General features: G+C 41.3%; 1 protein-coding gene across 10 annotated transcripts in view; it reads left to right on the top strand.

Moving 5' to 3' along the window:
- The window catches only part of PIK3C2A (phosphatidylinositol-4-phosphate 3-kinase catalytic subunit type 2 alpha), a 77,755-nt gene that overhangs the window by 858 nt on the left and 54,572 nt on the right, over nucleotides 1-22,325 (top strand). For 3 of the 10 annotated variants that reach the window (XM_087745649.1, XM_087745648.1, XM_087745659.1), the window contains 2 exons: nucleotides 4,185-5,992; nucleotides 7,129-7,232. The gene's annotated coding sequence lies outside the window, so the exon portion shown is untranslated. Of the gene's footprint in view, nucleotides 1-4,184; nucleotides 5,993-7,128; nucleotides 7,233-20,492; nucleotides 20,817-20,928; nucleotides 21,080-22,325 lie in introns of those variants that run through there. The other 7 variants (XM_087745654.1, XM_087745650.1, XM_087745653.1 and 4 more) reach the window with 6 other exon arrangements.

Below are 22,325 nucleotides of genomic sequence, written 5' to 3'. Positions count from 1 at the left end.
TTTGCTAATCTTCTTCAACCATTTAGGCCTTATTGCGTTCAGACTTGTTTTTCCCTTCCTCTTAGAAACAGGAGAAAAGGGGGGGGGAGGGGGCAGAATCTTGACCTCTGTGCAGATCAAACAAGCTAGGAAGCTGTTTTCAACCTGCACATCTGTTTATGTTTGGTGAAGCTTGGGGTTTGATTTGTGGTTTTCCATTCCCACGCTGTTTCAAAGTGTGGTACCTGTTTTTTTGAACTTATGTCTTCTGCGCATTCTAGGTATTTATTCAGCACTGAAAGTGCTCAGAAATTATTCAGAAAAGTTATTTTTAGTGGGTAGGTAAATACTAGCTGTAACTGCAAATATGCTACAGTTCCTATAAAAATAACTATTTCTGGAATAAACACAGGTTCCAATTGTAACCTGTTAACGTGTTTCAATACTGTGAGCCTGTACTCATACTCAAACAAAGATGTATTGACATGTACAAATTCTTGAAAAACTTTTATCGCTGTGCATTGTATTTCTGTTATTCTGATTTAGAAGTATCTACAAGTTAATTAAGATTTTTTTATTAACAAACTGTTGCAATAGTTTATACAAATGAGAGGAAAAAAAATAAATTCTTGAGGGATTTGTGCAGTCTAGGCAAGATGCTCAAAACTGTCATGGGGTTTTGAATGCTTAATTATAATGAGAATTGGAGTCCAAAGTGGTGGTTGAAATTGTAGCTTCTGGGTTATGCATGTGAAACAAAAATGGGAATGCAAACTGTCTATCATGACATCTGTGATAATAGAAAGCTGTTAAAGTAATAGGGCTGATACTACTTGGAGCTTTCCCTCTCTCACAAGAAAATACTGTTCAGTACTATAAAATCCTTTTTCCACACTACTTTTCACTTTAGAAACAGACTTTTGTGGTCAGTTAGCATTCTTTAGTAGTTTATAGACTACATTTTTTTGGGACCTGGAATCACTGGAATTTCTTAAGTGTAAATTCATATGTACATTTCAGTAATCACAAACAACTTATGGCAAAAAAGCTAAAGAGCTGTTCTGATGGGAACAGTTGAAACGAACATACAATGATACTTGAAGTTCAGTTGAAAATGTGCCACAAATACATGCAAAAAGAACCTGTGGACTTGCAGCTCTGCATTTTATCAGGGTAAACCACGACGTTGCACAAAGAGCTGGTTGGGACCGGACCTTTTGACATGTCACGGGCTCTGCAAGCGTGACTCGCTGTAGGAGGGAGATTGTGCTCTGCCTGCGTGGCAATGACCCAGTGTCCTCACCTACGTGTTGACAGGAGCTGGTTACGTGCTGCGTACCAGTAGTACGTACCAGTAGTACGTACCAGAAACCTCTAGTGCTCAGGGTGATGTTTGGCCATAACTTAGCTGGTCTGCTGGGAACACGGTCATCCTCACCTTTTGCAGCTTACTTTAAAGTTATAGCCTACCTCACGCTGCTCTACCATACTGTTGTCTTCTATATTTGAACAGGTGTTTGCAAGGATGCAGGATGGATCAATTTGCTGCTGGGTATTTAAAATATATGCTTTTTATTTTTTCTGCCTCTACTAGCAACAGTGAAGAAGGGAAGCATGGGGGAGAGATGGAAATTCTTTGAACAAGTATTGGCGTCAAGAGGAAAAAAGCTGTGTGGAGCTGTGCCCTTGATGCTAATGGTAATATGGGACATCCAATGTTGTTGTCCCCAGTCAGGCACAATGTCAAGCTCTTCAACAGCTGATCTAGAATACACAATGGTAAAAACCTCCATGGCCACTTTATGCAAACGGCCTGTAAACCAACAGGGTGCCCAGGCAGTAGTGCAGTCACTGTACTAACACTGGTCAATACATGAAAAGCCCTGGCATGTCTGAATGCAAGAAAATTCATCTTGGTGTATACCACGAGATTAAAATACACTCACTTTAATGTAATGACAAGGTTTGTTCTGTTATGATTTCCTGCTTTATTTCTAAATCAGTTTTTAAATGTCTATCTATATTTCTAAAGCAGTTTTTTCTTCTGTTATAAGTTACAAGGTGGTGTTATGCTTATTGAGATTGATTCTCCTTTTTCTAGCTCTTGCCTTTTTTTTTTTTCTTTCACTTAATTCCTTTGGGTTTGTGTGTTTGCTTTTTTGGGTCTGTTTAGCTCAGATCTCCCCTGGGTTTAGCCACACAGCTTCTAAAGCTGTTTGATTGCTGTTTTAGGTGGTTTAGAAGATGCTTTTTGGATTCTTAAACGTTACCCCAGTTTCAACATGTGGGAAGCTGCAAGGTTTGAAAACTGCTAAGGATTTCAGTATTGCGATGGAAGCAGTTACCTTAATCTGAAATTAAGAAACGCTGTTCTTAATGCTGGAAATAGCATGGCAGAGTGGAAGAAAGGACTGTCTTTGGCTGTTTTGTTACACTGTTCCCAGTGTGTTAGTAAAAATGGGTAGGATTTCAAGAGTGCTTCTATATATCAGAGTGCCCTTGATACTTTTTGCTGTTATTTTTATTTTGTGAAAGGTTATTGATATTAAAACTCCCACCAACAGAACAAAGAATTAGGTAGTCAAATGTCTCTGAAGCAGTAGTCTTGAACTCTGGCTCCTAAATTGCCCTCTTCTGTCTCTCTGCTCTGGGAAACACAGTGACAGATGCTACTTTTGCTATTGGCAGCAGCAAGTGTTATTTCCTGAGAGTAAAAGTGGGTAGAAAGACCAACTTACTAGCATTAGTTTGTGTTTTAACCACAGAGTAAGCTGATGATGTCAAAGATGGTGCTAAAATACTTTTTTTTTTTTTTTTTTTTTGGGCCATCAGAAGAAGCAGTAGTGACAGAAGCCGTATTGTAACTTGTTTCATTTGAGTTAGGGAAAAACACCTAGAAATGAGAACAGAGTTTATTCTCCATGCCTCTATGGCCATGGCAATGCTGGTATTGAAAAACTCATGCGTAACTAGCACAACGTGTGGTTTCCTGTAACATATACAAGTGTCTGCTGGCCACAGAGCTGAGGCTGCTAAAGTCATTTGCTGTTTCCCAACAGCAACGACTTAATAGACATAACCACAGACCTGAAATGGAAATAAAATAGTGATTGTAAAGTTAACAGTGTCATGGTTAAGTGCCTAATTTATCCGGTGTGGGAGGGCTGTTGACTTCATATGAAAGTAGCAGGCAGGAATGCAATTAATTCACTGGTGAGACTTTGCAGTTGCTCATGTCTCCTTGAGGAAGCATTGTTTTCAGAGGAGTTCTAGGAGTTTCTGCTTAGCTTAGTGTATGGCCCATACATTTTCTTTTTCTGGCAGACTTCTGCCTGGAATCTTTCCCCGGTTTGAACAAGTACAGCTCATGTCCTCCCTGATTAATACTAGCCATTTTTTTTGTATTTGTAAGCAGCTGGAAACTCTTTATCCAAATGTAGTTATTGGTTCCACTAGCTTATCAGTTATGGCCATATCCTGGCTTTCAGGAGGCTGTTCTGTACCAGAGTTACATATTTTGTGGGCGTTGTCTCCTGTTGTAATGGTTAGGTTTTCTCTCAACAAAATTGCTTCATTACGTTTGAGCCCTGGTACGAGTATCCTGACTAAAAAGGGACTAGAGGAATTATGCTGTAATTTTAGCAATTTTTTTATTGCATAGTCTGTGTTTTATGCAGGGAAGAATATTTGCCTCAAAGTTTGCCAGATCTTCTGTTGTTAACTCATACATAGATGCTCTTACTCTGGTAGCTGATATGTGGGACTGATATATTATTCCTTGTACAACTGAGATGAATTGACTGAGGCAATATACATCTTTCTGTTGTAGAATTGCAGTAGCATTGTATATTACTTTTGGCTAGTACAAGCCTTTCTAGGAAATGAAATTTGGAATAAAAGACTTTGGGTAAAACTAATCCAAATGTTGCAATTCAGAGCTGAAAATTGCAGTCACTTTTAAAGGACCCCTTCCAGGCTGCGAGGAGGGAATATTTATAACCTGTTGTTTCGTAAGCCAAAAGTGTGAATTCGTTAATAAGTTGCTGTGAATTAAACCATGACATGCTCTTACAGCGTGGCAGCTATTATACGCTAAACTTGAGATATCTCACCCCTCAATAGAAAAAACAAGCAGCAAGAGTAGTTTTAGGAACAAATAACCAACAGCTGAAAGGTGATAATTTTTTGTTTTTTTCTTCTCACAGGTCCTGTGCTGTTGTAAGGCCTGCTGCTTGGAGTGCAGAAGATTTCTATCATTGCTTTGACTATTTCAAGATTGTTTTTGCCCTCTCTCAATCACAAGCTGTTAAGTACCTTAGCCTAGTTAGTTATGCTACTTATTTTTATCTCTACAAATACTATGTGGCTACTTCATTTCAGGCTCGAACCTGCTTTAACTGAAGGGTGGAGAACCTCTGGGTAGGGTGGGTCCCCAGCTTTCTGGGACTGTGCCTGTGCTCCCTCCCATCATCTAGGGCACATCTGGCAGCCTGACCACAGCCATGGGGTGAGATGCGTGCCTGTCTGTGACTGGGAGTGCCTGCAGTTTGGTCCCTTGGTGGATCCGCTTCTGGTCATGTCGTGTGATTCATTGGAACGATAAACTAGATGGATTGTTCTGGCTAGTTATTAGACACTTCTTACTCCTGTTTTGGTGTTAGTCATCTATTCAATGACATGTAACGAGAGCCTGTTTATTGCATCTCTTGAGGAGAATTCCATTACACTAGTTAATTTGCAGAGGTAGGGGAAAAAAAATAATCCATTGTCTTCTAATGTTGACCAAAACCCAAATTATAGAATAAAGATGAGTTATCTGTGTAACCGCAACTATTTATATTGCAGTAGTAAAAACTCCAGGTCCCTCTTCCGGTAGCTACTGAACAGCTCAGACACAGAACAAGAGAGCTCTTTGTCTATGAAAGTTTGTAAGTCTAAAGCTATCCTATATTATTTCTCATCTTCTTCTTATGCTTTCTTGAGTATGTACCTAGCTGGCCTTCTGCTGCAGATTTCAGAGTGATGTATTCATTTTCAGACTGATTTTCTAATTTTAAAATTATAAAAAATAATTTTTCTCTTTCTGTATATTGTAAGTGAAAGGAAAAATAAAATACACTGTGAACTTAGAAAGTGTTGGAAAGGATGAGGAGAAATAAATATTTTCATAATATAAAATTTTATTTACTGAATTTTAATAAAGTGGCTGCCCTAGAACAAAAATAATAAATCTTAGTCTAAGATTTATTTGACTAAGGTCTAAACCTTAGTCAAAGAGGGTTCTGTTTCAGTTGGACGTGTTTTATAAAGGTAAACATGCTTAATCAGATTCAGCTTTTAAATTCAGCAACTCTTAAACAGAAATTTATCAGCCAAATAACCTTATTTGGAAACAGGAATATTTTAGGCCTTGGTGCAGCAAAATATTTAAGCATATGTTTAGATCTATGCCTACTTCCTTTTGACTATTTGTTTACATTTCTATAAGATTTTATAAAATATATTTTCCTAAATGAGCAAGCCAGCATCTCAGGACTTTAGGTTAGAGATTGGAGAAGGGAGGCTTCCTTGAAAATTTCAGCTCTACACTGATTAAAAAAGGAAATGGACAGCTTTTATTCTGTAGAGGAAGATTATTTACATGCACATTTACCAAAACGGGGTAAAGATGCAGGGTGCTTTAGAAACAAAGAAGGAGATGTGGTTGAAGAAACAGGTGTGATCTTGCCTCCAAAATGCTTATAGGTAGACTGAGGCAAGACCCATAATATATTCAGAAGGAAAGAGCCGAGCAAACTGAGGAAGAAAGCCTAGTTTTAAAAACCAATCAAACAAACAAACCCCAAAAAACAAAACAAAAAAAAACCAAACAGAAAAACAGGTTTCGCTGTTTTGATGATATAGAAAAATATGAATACTGGTACAGGACACGAGGATAATTTCAGACTTGAAGCAACATGGACAAGTCACAAAGAGAAGACAGAAGAGGAACAATATCTTGCTTAAGAAGGAGGTAAGACATCTGTGTTGGTACAAGCTGTTTTGGTGCTCTCAACTGAAGAGAGATGAGATAATAACGAACAGCCAGAAAAACAAGAAGTAAAAAGTAGGGTATTGTGGTTGCAGCAAGAAGTGTATCACTTACAGGACTTTTTTGGCTTCTCATTTCCACTAATGGAAATATTAAAAAAAGTAGAAAAAAAAGCTTGTGGTAAAGGACATACATGTATGTGTATCACGCAAATCTCATGCGGAACAACAAGTGCCGTAAATGTCTCATTAAAGGAAAATGTAGCATTTTATTCCTGATGCAGTTTTTATTTGATTTCTCATGTAAATCAATATTTTATTACATATTTTTTCAAGTCATCTGCAGTTTATATGATGCCACTGTCATCATAAAGCAGATGAGTAGCATCTGAACATTAGGCAAAGGTTAAGTATCTACAAGATATTTACAAGATTGTGGTAGTAATTTAAAAAAATGACCGTCTTTTAAAATGATACCTACTTCTGTCCTGTCATAATTATATGCGTGTGATTATCACTCAGTTATTGCAGGGAAGAAAGGGGGAGTCAACATGTGGGTTTTATTCTTGTGGTGTTCAGGTTTCTTGGTTTATTTATTATTATTTTTTATAAACCTTGGACTAATGAGGGGAAGTCAGCAGTGATGTTTCCCAGGAATTTGTACCAGGCCTATGTGCTTCAGTGTTATCATAAATGATCCCAAAGGGGGTACAAAACGATGTGAGAAAGTTTGCTGATGACAGGGAATTACTTAGAGTAATAAAATTGAAAGCTGACCTTTTAGTTTAGATCTGCAGAGTATCTCATGATAGTCAGTAACTGGGTGATAAAGCAGCAAATCATATGGTAGTAATGTAAACTGATTTGCCTTGAGGAAAAGGCGGTCTTGGGTTTTTTTCATCCCAAATGGCAAGCTCTGGACTAGCTCTCTTATAGCTCAGAGCATGGATGTATAATAAGAAAGTTCTGTGAAAACATCAGTGCAGTGCTTGGTGGTGGTCAAAATAGCAAGTGTTAGGAATGGTGGAATTGCTAGGAAAATGATAGCATAAAATGCAAAGGATTGTCATATTACTGCATAAATTAATTGTACACCTGTATTCTAAATATGACATGCAGGTCTACTGTAACGTAATGAGTGGCATGCTGGAGGTAAATAGAAATGGTCACTACTTCTCATAACACAAGAAAAAAAGCAATCGATTTGGGTGGCAGATTCAAAGGTACGTGCTGAACATTGCTACCTGTCATTCCTTGCTATTGCATGTTGCAGTGTCTCAGCTGTCTTGTGCTCTGTGAAGTTATCCCGCTTGTTGGGCTGGATTGCAAATCAGAGTTAAAGTATAAGCTTTTTAACTGCTTTGTGGAGAAAAGTGTGGTAGGATATGATGTATCTTTGAGGGATTAAAGTTCAGAGCACACTTTTCATTTTCCTATGCATGTTGTGAAAAGTACAGTTCTGCTCTTTGGGCACTGTGGATAAAAAGCGCTATTACCTTGTGTTGTCATGAATTGTGCAAATTAAAGGTCTTCCTTTTCCTTCAGGTTTTTAAATTATGGTACTTAGTTCCTGGTGAGAATTTATTTTTATTTTTAATTGCAAACAAAATAATAATCAGTACCATTAGCAGAACTTGGTGTTGAAAATACAAAATGCATAGCCAAAGAATGAATGATTAGTTGTTCTAGCAAGAAAAATCTCAAAGGATGGGAAGGAAGCATATGTGAGTGCAAGGAGGTGCAGCTGTGTGACCAAGTGAGTGTGAGCGTGTACATGTGAGCACAGGTGCGAGACAGAGCAGGAGTCGGTGCGTATGAGCAAAAGGGCATGTGGGAGGCGTGTGAGTGAATGTGAAGATGCATCAGTCTGCATACACACTGGTGAGCGTACAAGTGAATGTGAGCATGCACAAGCGTGAGCAAGCATGCAGGTGAATGTGTGTATTGAGTGTTTTTCAGGAAATACAGAAGTGGAGGATTTAAACCAGAATTTATGGCCTTTCATTTTTGTGCTCCATGGGGATGTTTGTGTAGAGGTGGCTCTCACACCCCCGTCCCCCACCTCTCTGGAGTCTATTCATTTTTCCCTGCTACTCTTCCATGGGGAATGTGCTGAAGACCGAATCTTCCAGTAAAAGGGTAGCAAGAGCATTTCTGGTCTAGAAGACATTTTCCCCAACCTCTCTAGACTCTCCACAGCATGAAGCACCCTTTTGTCCACTGTTTCATCTGGTTATGCTGAAATGAAATATGCATGTTTGTGGACATCTGTAGAATAGTGCTGACAGTATTTACAGTTTTGGAAGTTGAAAATAAAACGCACAAAAAAAATGTATCTATTGCTCATTGGAACAATGAGTTATAGACTGGAGGTGTATTTGTTTCCTCACACTGCAAAAAGGAACAGTATTTAGCAAAAAGTATTGTTGGTGTCCTTGTTGGACCGCAACATTATCTTGTTCCTGAAAAACTTGCTGAGGAAATTTGAATGTTACAAGAATGGGAGGATATGATTGCAAGTTCTGCCCCATCCTGCGTTGTTTTGGACCCTGGCCATCAGGAAACATTTTGTCTACTTCAGAGATGAAACACTTTCTCTTCAGTAGTAGTATTATGAGCAAGATGTGTAAATAATCTGTGGCAAGGGGCGACTTTATTACAGAAAGGGAAATCATCCCAACTTTTCCTTTCTTTGATGAAATTTTAAAAAGACATTTCTACAAAAGATGTGCTGGGGGGAATTTGCATGTTTTGTATTGACCTACATAAACCCTAGTTATGAAAGTAGCTTAAAAGTTGTTTCACTCTGCTTCTGTCACCCTTTGTACTTTATCAACCATTGATCTTTATTCTTTGTCAATTCATACATATTTAATACTGCATTGCAAATATTTTTCCTCACCTCCAGAAGTATTCATAAAAATAAGGCTGGGTGAGAATATTTGAAAGAGCACTGTTTGTTATTTGCTTGCCTCTGCTGAGCTGTGTGTGTAGAAAATGGAAATACAGGCTTCTACCTACTGCAGAGGAATGGAAATAAATGATAATGCAAGATCTTTCAAAAGAAATTACATATCCTGGAGTAGGAAAACTCACAGATCAGTGTAACATTTTGTTGCATAGCTGGAGCTTTATTTTAAAAGATGAACTCCATGTAGACATTTGCTTTGGTATCTAACTGGTAATTTTACCTAATGTATCTAATTTGGATGAAAAGTTATGTGGTTGACCTGAACAACTCATGTCGTGGGGGGCAGGGAAGCAGGGGAAAGGCAGTTTGAAGCAAAGGGTACAGAAAACCTTGTGTACAAAGAAAATCAAGATTGCTACATACTCCTGTAACCAACACTCACTTTAAGAATACGTTCTTGCAGATGCAGGAATTACATAGTGATATGAATATAGAAGTAATACCTTTAAAATAGTTTTGGCAGACCAACATCAGATCAATTGAGCAATTAAATGGCCATCACACTATAATTACTTAGACACTGTTTCTTCTTACAGGCAGTTTTAATATGAAATATTTTACAGTAGTTAATGTTCATACTTATTCTGTGAAATAGGTAAATATTAAGCCAAGAGTTTCATAGATTGTGAAGCGAAGAAGTTATTCCATGTTGTGGAGCAACTACCACACTGGAAATAAAAAGACAAGCAGCTTTGATTCCAAATCTGTTGATACAACTTAGAAGTGGAAAAACTGCCCTGTCAACCAACACCTAAGAGCTTCCTAGAATTGGTTAGCTACATGCTACATACTTTTCTGGTGTTGACATTGGAGTAAAGGTAGCTAATACTGCCTTTCTTTATGGTACTTGCTGCAATTGCTGCAAGTCTTTACAGTTGGGAAAGGTAGAGGAGATGGAAATGTCTGAGAGAGACTGACCTATAAAATAGATCAAGACATCAACAATTCTTCTTCTGGACTTTATTTTCTTTGCTTATGTTGTCACTTCTTCTGGCCTCGCTCCCACATCCTTCCATATCCTATACCATCCACCAATAAAAATGTAACCTCCGAAGTAAAAGCTTTCATCAGTCTATCTGAAAGCACTCTGCAATTGTTCCTTGTTTCACAAAACCACGGTTAGATAACGCCCGTTTTGCAGGCTGGTGAACTGAAGCCAAGACAAACTCCTTTGCCTAAACAAACTGTATCTTTTTTAAAACTGTTATCAAAATCTTTCTGTGAGCCTCAGGCTGCAGATGTATATTTTCATCTAAGAAATGGTGCAGGTTCAGTTGCCTCCTTACCAGGGGACTGGAAGGCCTGTCTTGCAGCAAATCCTTTTTATCCGTCCTTCCCTGGTATGTCTGAGCCTCTCCCCAAAACTTCTTGTGCAAAGGGACAAGCGGAGCCCTGCAAATCCTCCTGAAGAGTCATCCTTTCCCAGCCTACCCAACAAACCGCACAGTCTCCGTGTTGAGTAGAATTGATGTTCCTGCAGAGGCGGTAATAAATAATTACAAATAACACGTAACAAATATTGCTTCCTATGTTCTTTTAAAATTAATACTATTTTCTGAGGTTTTAAGGAACTTTACTGACTGAAGTGACTGTGCAAAACTTTTTTTAGATACTTTTTTTAGATGATACTTTTTTTTAGATACTGGACCAGGCTGCCCAGGGAAGTGGTTGAGTCGTCATCCCTGGAGGTATTTAAAAGACGGGTAGACGTGGTGCTTAGGGACACGGTTTAGTGGTGGACTTGGCAGTGCTAGGTTAATGGTTGGACTTCATGATCTTAAAGGTCTTTTCCAACCTGAACAGTTCTATGATTCTATGAAACACACAGTCATTAAGTCTTTATCATCTGGTCATAAGGCAAAACTCCCTTCACAATGACTGCAGACATAGGGTCCCTCATAGGACTCAAATTTGGGGCAAGAATTGATGTTTGGCATCAAAGGATTCTGACTTTTGTACTGCTAACAGTTAGTAGTAGACTGCAATCAAGTTATTTAATCATTTAAGGGTTTTCAAAGCCAGTAAAAATATCAGCATCAGATTTTTTTTAAATCCTCATTTACAACAACAGCCCAAAGCATTCATTCCCAGTGCTTAATGATCACAGAGGGACATAAAATTTAAGCATGGGTTTAAAAAAAAAAAAAAAAAAAGCTTTCAATACAAGCTTTCCCTCTGTCATCACATCTGTCTGCCTTTTGCCATTAGGCAAGCAGTGTATTTGTCTTCAAAGTCCTTTATTTGCAAAGGTGCTAGTCATGCTCTATTAGTACTCTCTAATCTCCACATGTGCACTTAGTTGAGACATTTGTTTGTTACTGATGAACTAATGGTTTCTAATGAGTTGCAGGGTCTTCAGTGGGTGAAAGTCTGTTTTGACCCTAAGTGACTTGGGCTAGGTTGCTAAAATGCTAGGTGGTGAAATAACCTAGCATGCTTATTTGAGCTTGTTTAACCTATATGCTTATTTTAAGAAAGGGAAAAAAAGGAAAAGAAATACAGCAGTGGGAAAATGTTATTGGTGATTACACTCCAAAACATTAGTGAATTCTCAGAAGTGTGATATCTGAAAAGAGATTTAAAAATTGTAAGTATTTCTAGAGTAAATTAGGGTTTAAAGGGACTTTCTGGAAAATCTAATAGTTACAGAAGAGCCTGTGGGAAGCTGGATACCCGAGGTCTGCTCTTAACCACGTGCCGCCACGTGGCCTGGTTTTTGGAGACTGAATATACTCTAGGGTTTGCTGCAAATCCCCTTTATTGAGGGGTCAGGTGGAATCTTAAGAAATTACATAATGATGCACACTGTCACGGAAACAGATAGTTTCAGCTTTTTGCTCTGGTTTGTTTGTTCTTTATTTATTTATTTGTCTGAATGCACTATAATAATAGCTTTTGAGACTGCACATAACCAATTCCAAACTTCTGGGGAATGTTTTAGTTATCCGGAAGATCAACCCTGTTAATTTTGGTGCAAATAGAAAATGAATAAAGCTTAATTTCCACTAAAATCAGATTAAAGAAGGATTCTTTAAATGCTTTCAGTGTAAGCCCTCTACAGCTGTCAGGCTATCTGTCATTTTCCTTAGAAAACCGTGTGGTGACTGCAAAGCTCGTGAAACTGTCATGTGAGGAAAAACTACACATGTAGAACTGGTATAATTGAGAACAGGATTTTTAGCCTGACTGTTCCAAACTGTAGGATTTGTGATAGCAATAATTTTCAGAAAAAAAAGAAATCTGTTTCAAATCCAGATCTCCCCCGTTTAGTGAAAGCTGTGAGAATTCACGGTACACATACTCAAAGATATCCAGGGGATTCTCTGAAAGCTTGGGGATGTTTCTGGTACTGTCAGGGTTGAAAAAAGTCCACTTTTGTCTGTCTTTAGAAGAAGCTATTAAAGTCTCTCTTCACCAGAGAGAGAGATCAGAGATGATCAGTACTGCATATTCTCTGCTGCTTTAGGAGAATGTAGTAGCCAGGAACTACATTTATAATACTTCACTACATGGTAGGGCCATTTTATAAGACTAGCATGTTCATCTTTATTCAGGTGTTAAATCTCATAAAGACTACTTGATTTTAGAAAAATTCTGGCTTTTCTGACTTAAACCTTGTGGATTTTCAAAGGTTTTTAATATCAGATAGGAGATAGGCATTTTACTTTGTAATTAATGACCAGGTTAGAGTTGGACTTGTTTTTAATAATGTGAGACTAGGAAGGACAGGATAACCTTGCTAACAGATGATGAACAAGTAGCTGGAGGACCTAGCTTTTCATTACTTTGGTATTTTAATGCACTGTCTCTCACAGGTCAAGGATTCAGCCAGGTACCTTTGGGGGGTGCCAAAACATTGCAGGTGGATTCATCCATTGATTTTAGTGGAATGAAGCACAGATAATTTTGTTCTTTTTAGGCAATGCTTTCAGTGAAACCAGATCAAAACATCCATTGATTTAAATACAAAACCAAGATCATGCTTAATGCTACTGTGATGTCATTCCTGACTTGGGAGAGGAATTTCTGCTCTTCCAGAATACTACGCAGTACTCTAATGGAAATAGTATTTGCAGGTGACACATACGCAATTCAGTCTTTTTTTTTTTCCTGAAAGGCTAGGGATTTAGTTAAAATGAGGTGGCTGAAGATTTTTCCATTAAGAAGTTTTAAGGAGTCATTAGACCGCTCTGTACTTTCACACACACATAAACTTAAGTACTTGCTGCACTGTGGCAAATTAGGTATGGTATCACAGGCAGAATTAGCCAATGACACTATATTGAAGTGCCATTCCCTTACCTGTATTCTCTTCCATATCCTTCAGTTACTCTTGAGTGTATTTCTCAAGCAAAGGGCCATTACTATTTAAAACTTAATACTACATTTATATTTGGAAAATAGGTCATTTTCTTAACATTAATACTGGGTTTGAAAATGCTTCAGTACTGCCTGAGTGCTGCTGTTCATTAGGATGAGTGCTGTATTTCTCTATGGCCCAATGTGTCACTGCTTCATTGCAGAAGGGTGGCTGTGGATCCTGAGAAGGTTTGCTGACAGGTGATTTCTCTGACACCTTGGAAGATGAGAAGTGATGTTCCTTGCCTGTTCTGCACGCACACACTTGGGTGCATAAGCCTGGTCCTGAGAGGGCTCCTGATGCATTTGGTAGAATTATTCTGGTGGGTGAGTTAGGAGTATCCACAAAGACAGGGTTCGTAATGAGGCCAGAACTGTGTGGTATGCTGATTCGCTGTCCTCCTCCTTGAAGTTTCTCAGTGAGCAGCGCATACATGAACACACACTACTTTTTTCCTCCCACGTACACAAGCTCTCCGTCAAGTTGTTTAAGTGAGTTGTGACACGTATTAATGCTGTTGCCTTCTTCCTGCTGGGGGCTGATTACTGCAGTCCTATCTGAAAAGTTTTCCACCAAACTTGGAGATCATTTTTGTTAAAACAATATCCAGTTTTGTCCCTCAAGCATGGGTGTCTTTCTACTCGTGAATGTAAACAGCAAATGCAAGCAATAAATCCCTTTGAACAATGTGCCAGTACTCTACTCTTACATAACTGTCATTCCTTAGTAGAAGATGCTTATTTACCAATTAAAGCATCTTGGCAAGGATTTCAGGCATTTTAAATTAATTCTGCTGCTTCCAGAACATCTATTAGATAAAATCTGTTGAATTTGAATCATTGACCCTTAACCTGAAAACCAGGTCCTCCAGGAAACACATTGCGCACTTCACTTCCCCTATGAAAACTACAAAAAATCGTATGCCAAAATACAAGGACTAAGGGCCAGAGCCATGACACAATTAGACTTGGACAGGCATACGGAAACTACCTCACCGAATGTACTTGATAGGATAATTTCTTCTCAGCAATATACACTGTGTGAGTACAAATAAATGTATGACATAAGGAATTGTTCAAGTTTTTTTAATAGTAGAATATTTCTATTGACTTGCAATGCTTAGAGAAGAACTGTGAAGTTGTGCTACTGAGGAACACAGGGTTACTGCAAGAAGCTTCAGGCAATTAGCTCATACCAGAAAGGAAAAAACAGATTTTGTTGGTGAGGGCTTGGATCTTCCTTGGAGCTGCAGGAATTTGGGCAGCTGGGAGAAGACCCTGTAGCCTCTTTCTTAGCAGCCTGCCAAAGAGATCACTGTGGGAGTCTCTTGCTCTAGGATTCCTACTGGTAGTGCTGGTTTTGTTTTGTTTGTTTGTTTTATTTTAATTCTTCGATGCAGGATAATTCAAATGAGTAGTCAATATGAAGTTTTATCATCTTCTGTCTTTGGATGTCTGATTAAGCATGACTTGCTGTGATTGGGATTTTAAATACCAGAAGTCTTCCCAATTACCTCAATTACCTTTACCCAAGGAATGATTGCTATTTCCAGGTACGCATCCTGTTGCCCACAGTTTCTCCCTCAGGTTTTTCTGGCATCGTTCTTACGTTAATAGCCCTTACCAAAGCATACTGTAGACTAACAACTATCCCACGGTACCTCCTGAGTATATTGCAGCACTGATACAGTTTCTGCGTGCGTCTTCTAGCTCTTCTACTTCCACTCCATTTCAGGAATGTTCAGAAGCTTCATTTTATTTAAAACCTTCAAATGACAGAAATTGTGCATATCACATAGAACACATCCTATCCAAAAACATTCCTTATAATTTCTTCTCTGATTATAGAAACCATCTGTAAAAGGAAGTTATATGAAAAAAATAGATTAAAAGTTATCACAAAGTATTTACAGTACAACAAGTAGTGAAATGTGTTAAATTGTTTCTGTTCTTCAGTTCCGTATTCTAATAGCTCTTCTGGACATAATTTATTTGAAAAAAATAGGAGTAAATATGAAAAATCTTTTTTGAATTTCAAACGTATGCCCTGTCATGCCATTTTGTAGAGAATGTTGCCTAAATTGTGTGGGACATACCTAAGTTTCTGTGCCAAGATCTGTAGTAGTATTTTGGCTTCTAGTGCCTAAATTCCCATTTTACTGAAACAGGACCTGGGTCCTAAGAAATTAACCCAAGAGAAGATTTTACTTGCACTTGAAACTACTGCCAGTCTTTTTTGGTTTCAGAACAGAATTTTCTTCTTGTGTTTGAGTGTTAAATATGTAACTCGTATATATAGTCAGCTGAAATTATTGTATAGATTTTGAGAGCCATATGTAGACCTTCCACATGCTGAAAACACATGCAAGCTATTGCATAACAGTGAAACAATAAAAACATAACTATGGCCTATTTTTCTCTTTACTCTCATTACTAACAGTGATATCCCCTTTTTCCCTGAAAGAAATCCACAGTGAAATATTAATAGCAACACACTGTTGAATAAACATCTGCAGATGTAAGCAATAACTATTTAAGCTTGAATAAACGCTCAGAACAAGAAGAGTGAGGATTAATAATAAAGTTCAAAATTACCAAGAAATGGCATTGTGAGACTAATCTAGGAAATTATTCTGAATTTTCAGAAGGTATATTTTTGCGGAAGTAATACTATCTTTTGCTTGCTTTAGGAGTAAAAAAGAACCTGTCTCCCTCTGCTGGTTTTCAGAGAAGAAAAAGTTTATAGAGACTAAAAATCGTAGCTGAAAATTTGATACAAATTGCCAGATGTTCCAGAATCAGGACTTAAAACTCGTTGCCTTTAAATACATAGTAGTCACCTTGAGGACATTAGAACTACCCGTCTTGATTAGCTGTGGACTGGTAGATTTTTGTAGTACTTACTGTGTTTAAGCTAATAGTTTCTCAGTATGTTTTAACATGATTTCTTTATATGTACATCTTTAAGAAAATATAACGTAAGATAAATTTAAACTGTTTACCCTTTAATTCAAACACCACTGAGTCTTGTAGCTATCCTAACGAGCAGCCTAATACTGGAGTTCTAAGTGTAGATGCATAATTTTCCTTTCCTGCATAGTCTGAGTTAGTATACTTTATAATCCAAATTAAGCCTTTTTCTTTCAAATATGAGTTTCTAAACTGCTCCATAAATATAAGTCACAAGCCATAAACCTTTTGAAGGCTGTACACACAAGGATAGCTACAGCACTGAGCGTAGCTCGCCAGTTGACAACCGCATGAGGTTTCTTGGAATTGCGCTGGGACTGCGATGTTGAAGCTGGCTGCTCCGGGGTGGGTGCTCGCACCGGGGCAAAATGCAGCGTTGCCCACCCTGCCGAGCTGTGAGCCCCCGCAGCGCCGTTCCCCCAGACCGCTCCACAAAGCAGTGAGACACCCACACGTGGTCTGTGCCAAGGAGAGCGTATCAGCAGGACGGGAACTTTGTGTTGCAATCCCCACCCTGATGAACAAATGTTTGGGAATTTCCACGGAACAGAGGTGCTGCACAAAGCAGGTACCATGTTCTGGTACGCGTCATCGTATCTGCAAAGAGGTTTTTGTCCTTGGTACGATATGCTCCGTCTTCCTATTGTCAGCGGAAACACATTTGTCCTTGTGCTTCTACTAACAATTTCGCATTCACAAAAAGGGGTACTCTAACAATAGACATCAAGTTTGTTCCTTCCAGTTAGTTAAAGGCAAGTAGCAATTCCAGTAATTAAATTAAGGCGTTCATCTGTTAAATTTGGAGGGCTGACATAAATGCATTTTAGGCTGAGAAGAAAATTAAGGCAATTTTGTTTATTTAAAGTGATTGAGGGGGTGGGGAGGGGTGGAGTGTCGTTTGTTTGTTTTTTTCACTTCCCATGTGTTATCTTCACCAAAACACATTTGTTATGCTTTGTTACATGTAGCCGTCCTTTTGATCTGGGTATACATCAAGCTTCCTTGTATCCTAAGTATTGTTCTAAAAGGCATCTGCCAGCTGCAGTTTGTCATATTTCCAGTTAATACCAGTGTCAGTGTCATCAGTTACACAAGTTGATTTGATTTTTGCATATGTTGCGTTGGAATTCTTTTGTGAAGTTTGAGTACCGCGGCAGCAAGCACAGCACATGCTTTCTCCAAACATTTGACCAAATTCTCTCATGTTTATTCTGCCTGTAGTATACAATTTCAATTGTATAAAAATGTTACTTAATGAAATTGTATGGATTTGTTCTGCTTGTCTATCTGCAACACACTTTTTTTTTTTTTTTTTTTTTTTTTTTTAAACAAGGCATAGCTTTACCAAGTGTCTCCGGAAAACTCTCAGGGCAACTGTGGCATTTGGTCAATGTATCACAGGCAACATATATAGTAGCAAGGTAGTGCAACTGCTGAGACGCACACCTTGTGCATTGTATTTACATGAACGTATTACTAACTTCCTGTATAAGAAATACTTTAAAACTGACGTAATGTTTTCATGTGGGAATGTGTAACTTGTAATTACCCATTCATAAGCAAGTCTGCAGGCTATGTCATTGTTCCCTTCATTGACTCAACTCTCCAGGGGATAGTGTCATTTTACCTAGAAGCTGGGCTTCCAATGCCAAGCAGTTCTCTCTCACGAAGCAGAACTATTTTGGCTGCCAAGCTATGGAGAATGCTACGTGGCACCTGATATACAAATGCTGTCTCTAAAACTGGCTGGTACTGCTTCTGGAGCGCACCTGGTAATTGGTATATATTTAATGTGAAAGTCGCTGAGAAACGATGAAAGCAGAGGGAAAAGTACTGGTGTTGGAGTTGCTCTTCAGTGTAAGGGGTGAAAGCCAAAGAAGGAATAGCATATTCAGTTTGTAATTCAGTGTGATAAAAGCAAATCGGTACCTATTTAACATGAAGTGGAATTTGGGTTTTATGCAATCCTTTGTAACCTAGAATATTCTGCAAAAGTGGGATACTGCTAAAAAGGATGGGCTTAAGTTATTAAAATACATGCAAAATAGTAGGAAAATTTCCAGACAAGCGGGAAATAATTTCTAAGGGAAGTCACAGGAGGTTCTTACACTTATCATGGGACTGGTAGACAGGCTTGATAGTCTGAAATTCTGCACTAATCCATAGAATGAACCAAATCATCTTCCCTATCTCAACTTTTATGATTCATATTTGACCTCATCGTGCTGTCATATGTTACGTAACACGATGGAGGTTAGTCAGTCAAATAGCCATGATCTTGTTGAAATTGTTGGATATGGTAGCCTAAGCAGGTTAATGCTCCTTTGGTCAGTGATGGATGACACCTAGAAAAAGGGTTGTCCCAGCACTAAACCCTGTGGCCAGTGAGGCGGAGGTGTAATCCAGAGCAGTTTAATGTGCCCCGTGTGTGAGGGAGAAAGTGGCACAAACACCATGGGAATGGTTTTGCACCAGGAGGTGCTGGTCCATTAGGATCCCAGTAAGAACGGCACTCTGACTCTGTAAAGGGTCATTTAAACTGCTCTTTATTAGAGCCAGCACTCTAAAGAAAGAGAGGGTAGCATAGATAATCCTACACCCCTATAGATGCTGGGAACCCTCAGTTGTGCAGCATCGAACGGGCACAGCACACTCTGCAGACCCTATCTGTAGAAAAGGGTTTCCCATTTCGGTCATTATAGGATTTTCTTACAAGCAAACAATTCCATCCATCATGTCTACTGCCAAACAGAAAGGATGTTCACATGGGAACCTCTTGCTGCACTTTTAGATAAAGGCAAGGACGCGCAGGTGGTGTAATCGCCGGTACCAAGTGGGAGCTGCCTGCAGACTGCCTGTGTGAGCCGCAAAGTTCATCCTGCGGCCAAGGGATACGCGCAGCACAACACGGGTCTGGAGGCCAGCACAGCGCAGCAGAGGCCTCCGTCTAACTGTTATGTGGGTCACTAACTCCTCCACGTAGAGTGGCCTCCTGGCCAGGATCACTACAGGAGCCCAGCAGAGGAGGTGGCCAGGAGACATGACTGCCAGGACAAAGAAATCTAAAATGCAATCTGAAAAGAAGGTGTATTTGGACAGACCACTTTCGGAAAGAAACCTGGACCTGGAGAGCAAAAGAGATGCCTTCTACTGATGCTCTGTTCTGTGCTCCAGAATTGGCTTATTGATTGTAAGGACTGGAACGGCGTTAGAAAGGATCGATTTCTCCTCTTAATAACTGACAACCTGAAAAATTCTTGATGGCTTAGATCACAAGGGTAGTAAGAACTCTGGTAATTTTTTTCATCTGTGTAATTAAAGCGTCACGCCTATGATGCTTCTACAGGAGCACACTTTGTGTCAGCCTTCCGAGTCTCCATTTTGCTCTTGTTGAAGTCACCTGCAAGGGCTTTCATTGACCTTCGTGGTGCTAGGTCAAGATTTATCCGATAGAAAATGCTTAGGTGCTAAAATGGTGGGGTTTATATGTAGTCACACAGACAATGTCACTGCCAGCAATGTATTTATGACTTCTTATTCATTTATTATTGTAGCTTCTAAACTGCCACTTTTTCATGTGTCTTCTATGCTTCATTAAGTGTTTTGTATTTTTTGGAACTTCAGTGTGCTAAAAGGGCTGAATAAAATACCAATAGGCATAAACTTAATTCTTTGATTATTTTAAGTAGTATCCCCTGAATGGACAGAATAGAAAATTACTGGAATTCTTTTGCATCTACGTTAAAAATCATATTGTTCCTTTTAAATGCCCGTTACAGCTTTTAATTTGATCTTATGAAAGGCCCATTGTCTAAACTTTCTGTAAAATCCCACATGCAATGCTTTTGAGCATACTCAAAGCATTATATTCTTTTGAAGCTATTGTGAAGGTCAAACCAAAACATCGTCTCTTTGAAATGTGTTGGTACGCCAGGAAGGCTGGAGTTGACAACAGGGATCTGCTGGGGCCAGCGAAGTAGCTTCTGAAGTTAAATTGAGCAAAATTCCGTCTAGTGGAACACGTTGTTCCAAACCACCGGAGTCGTCAACCGGCAAGTGATGAAAGCCTGTCTTCCTACGGCTAAACCCCATGGGCTGCGGAGCGCCCTGGTTTCGCGGGCGTCACTTCTCAGCCTCCTCCTCCTCCCGTGCCTGCTCTGCGCGGGCGGCGCGGGCAGCACCCCCGCCCCGCGGCCGGCGGCGGAGGGAGGTCCTCGTACCGGCGGCTCAGCTCCCGCCTGCCAGGCAGACGTTTTCGGTGCGTTGTGCAAGTTTCCAGTCATGCCGAGCGTTCTTGGGAAGATCGGGCGATAAGGAGAGGAAATGACGGAGAGTCACCTCACAGCCTCCCAGCCGCCGTGGCCGAAAGGGCCCGGTCGCCACAGCGGCGGCGGTTACGGCCGCTAACGGCCCGTGTCCCCGGCGGGGGCGGACCCCCGTTGCCGGCCGGGCTCCGCAGCGTGCCGCAGGGAGGCACCTGGCCCCGGGGAGGCGGCGAGGGGGACAGGTGAGGTGGCGGCCGGCCGGGCGCCCGGGGCAGGGTCCGAGGGAGGCGGCCGGCGCCGCGCCGCGCCGCGCCCCGCCCATCTCCTCAGGGCTGCGCCCCGCCCCTTCGCCTGCCCGCGCCAGCGCTGCGGGCCGGAAGTGAGCGCACGGCGGCGGCGGCGGTCAGGCGGCGGGCGGGGGCTGCCTCCAGCCTGGCGCGCGCGTCCCCGGCGGCGGGAGGGAAGCAGGGAAATGGCCGGTGCCGCGGGGCGGCGGCGCTGCGAGGTAGGAGCCCGCTGCGGGGCGCCGGGACGGGGACGGGGCTGGGGCTGTGCTCCCTCCGCCCGCTCCCGTCCCTCCCTGCCGCTGTCCGCTTGTCGTCCCGTCCCGTCCCCCCCCCGCCACCCGCCCCTTCCCCCGCGTCGCCCTCTCCTCGCCGCGACCCTCGGCCTCCGGGCGCTCCCCGCTGCCGGCTCGGCCTCGGCGCGGCTCCTGGCCCGGGGGCGGGCGGCGTTGCCCGCGCTGCCGGGGCGGCACCTGCGAGCGGCGGGGCGCGGGGCTCGGGCCGCGGTGGCGGGTGGGCAGCGGGGCCGGGGTCAGCGCCGCCCGCCCGGGTCGTCCCCGCCGCTTCGGGTCCGTCCGGGCTCCGGCGAGGCGGGCGGCGGCGGCGCTGCCTGCTAGCAGTTCTTCATCGGCTGGCTGCCTTATCTGCGGCGCTGCTTCTGACACGAAACGGTAGCGTCTTGAGGAGCTGCTTGCGCTTCGCAGCGCTCCGGGTTTCAGAGGCGCTTTTTGTAGCGGAGGGTGAGTCCCGGGGGCGGCAGGAGCCGTCGGGAGGCGCTCGGGAAGGCTGCGGGCAGCTGGAGTGCTCGCCCGGTGCAGGGGGGACCTGGGCCGCCGCTGCAGGGACCCACCAGCTTTGCGTTCCCTTTATCCACCCTCTTGTTGGCTTTTTTGGGTGGGTTAGTTAAGCTCGGGCTGGTGCGCTGCCTTGGGTCCAGAGAAGCTGGCTGTTTACAAAGCTGATCCTTAAACAGCTCTGCTGTTTCCTCCGGCAGCTTTTCAGATAGTAGTAGTAATACATGGGAGCGTGTAACTGGCTTACTGTTCGCAACTTCCTCAAGTTTATTATTCTGCATCATTGCAGTAAAAAAAGGTATATCTGCGTCTTTGTTAGCCCAGGTAACCTGCCGCTAACAGCTGTGCTGCTGTTGGGGAAAGAAAATGTGGTAGTAAGATGCACTCAGAAAAAAGAGCTTGGAAGAAAAGAAAGATTCTGATGCTCTTCCTTGTCCTTGTATTGCTTATTGCAAACGTGGTCCTAGAGCGTAGGGCAGTTAAGCTGATTTGGGGTAGGGGAGAGATGCAGACGTTTTGAATAACAACCTTGCATGCTTAATGCAGATCTCTTTCCGAAGGGAACTGAAAAGCCAAGAAAAAACGTGTGATGTTTGTAAAAGATGTTGTGCAATACCTACTTAGAATAAAAACTGTGTTCAAGAGTAGTAGTGATGGGTGATTTATGAAGAAT

This window comes from Nipponia nippon, unplaced genomic scaffold (assembly GCF_047370975.1).
Source record: "Nipponia nippon isolate SJK-2023a ecotype South Korea unplaced genomic scaffold, ASM4737097v1 scaffold_10, whole genome shotgun sequence".
Lineage (NCBI taxonomy): Eukaryota > Metazoa > Chordata > Aves > Pelecaniformes > Threskiornithidae > Nipponia > Nipponia nippon.
This window is presented reverse-complemented; position numbering and strand designations above follow the sequence as displayed.